We start from the raw sequence: 2,132 nt of genomic DNA, 5'->3' as shown, positions 1-2,132 counted from the left end.
ACCCAATTGATTTAGACTGCTGCAAAGCAGATTTAGCAAATCTTAAGGGGGAAAAAAATTCCTAACGACAAAAGGACAGTGGAGCAAGCTGCCCAAAGAAACGGTGGGGTCCCGAGGTGGCCCGCAGGCCCAAATAAATTGCCCGCCCCTGGTTTAGGAGTAGGGTCTGGATGACCCTTGAGGTGCCTTCCAAACCAAGGGGCATATCCCAAGCCCACTGAAGGCAGCTGGATCACCCTTTGGTTTCCGAGTGGTTTCGAACCGGACACCGAGCCCTGCAGCACAAAGTAGTAATCAGAGCACGCAGCTGGCTACCGGGAACTCCCCAGTTGTCAGGGTTTTCCCAGACAAACTTTTCAGTGAATTCCAGATCTAAATACCCCAAATCCGCAGAAGAGCTTTGATCCGGGCTTGAGGCTTAGAGCCATCTCGACATCCCTCCTGCGGTGCTGGGCAAAGACATTGAAAACTGTCTGCTTCATTTTCCCTTGTAAAATGTGAATAATAAAACTTTCTTCCTCACAGGGGTGTCACGAGAATTAATTTGTTCATGTCTGTAAAGCACTCTGAAGATGGAAAGTGCTAAGTATTGTAATTTTTATTGCTTGATTATACTAGGGCTGAAATTTAAATTAGAACCAAGTTTACCTTTCAATACAGTGCTTAACAAGCTTGATACGCTTTCTTCGTAACAGAGAAGATGTTCTTTAGACTGCCCCTTAACTACCTCGCTGCCTGCTGAAGAACAGGAATTAACATCCCCAGTGGCGTGGATCGTTCCCCCTCCAGATCCTCTGCTTATCACAGCGCTCCAGATTTCGCTGCCCCATTCGCACTTAATGAGGTGGAACAAGTAATGATGGACCAAAACAATCAGCAGCTTTTAGGCACCTTTAAACCTAATGGCTGTTTGAAAAAGCCATCAGAAAACCAGATGTTGTGTTTGATCTGCAAACTGGTTTGTGTCACTGTCTTGCATATACTTATCATCCCACCTGTGGCACTGCCAAGCATTGCAATACCATACCGGACAAAGCAAAGGAAACCTGCAATATGGTCCTTGAAATCTTCCAACTATTGGTCCTTTCAGGGAGGAAGCAAAAATACAGCATGATTCTTGGTGGTTAAGTATCAGATTTTGGGGCCACTTACTGACACGGCCTTAGGTTATCTCACCAGTTACAATGAGCTGTAGCTGTAGCTGGAAGCGTATGGAGGATCAAAGTAAGGATTTCCCATATTTTACTGTCTTACTGTGCTGAGCAACTCAAGATACCAATATGTAATATAAAATACCGTACAGCACTGGAGGTCAGTGAATTGTATGGAATAGAAGGGTTTGGGTCTCACACTTCCCAACGTAAGACCCAGCTCTTCACTAAATTTCATAAAAATATACCTGTTCAGACAGAGCTGTCCCTGCTGCATATCTGCCTCGGGCTGACTTGATTTGTTGTTTGAATACTGAAGTTCTTGAGAAACAGAGCTAGGGGAAAATGTGATTTTATGCCTATGCTAAATATATCTAGTGACCTTATTCTGAACAGCTCAGATACCACTAAGCTTGGGAGCAGGGACTTGGATTTAGCAGGGAGTGGCTTTTATGCCAGGGATGTGCCTTTTATCTGTAACCCGGGTACACCCAAGGGTGTGCCCTATTCTGGGCCGGATGGGATCAGTAGGCAGGCGCGGGGGCTGTCGGCAGGGTGCCAGAATTTCGAGCAGATCCCTCTTTCCTCTATAGAGTTAGCCCAGGCCCAAATTTCTTAACTAGATACAATTTACTGAGTTATAATATACATAATCATAAAACTAAATATCATATACATATAATAACACAGTGAACACTAACCAAAAACCAAGGTCAAACACTATTTACCCATCACAATGAAACAATTTCAGCAGCATCAACACCATACATCACAATACAGCGTGTCAGGTACAAAATATAAGAAGCAAACATGAACAATCTTAATAACATCTATCCCTTCATATAGTCCTGACCCCTGGCAAGAGACAGTCCTCCTTCCCATGGGGTCCCTTTGGGGGGGCAGGGGTCCCTCCCTTTGGGGCCTTGACTAGGCGGGGGCTGCTCACCCAGCCCCTTCTCTGGGTTTGCCTGCCCGTCCCAA

This window comes from Crocodylus porosus, unplaced genomic scaffold (genome assembly GCF_001723895.1).
Source record: "Crocodylus porosus isolate Cpor-Errol unplaced genomic scaffold, CroPor_comp1, whole genome shotgun sequence".
Classification (NCBI taxonomy): Eukaryota; Metazoa; Chordata; order Crocodylia; family Crocodylidae; genus Crocodylus; species Crocodylus porosus.
The sequence above is the reverse complement of the archived record's forward strand: the minus strand, read 5'-3'. Positions refer to the sequence as shown.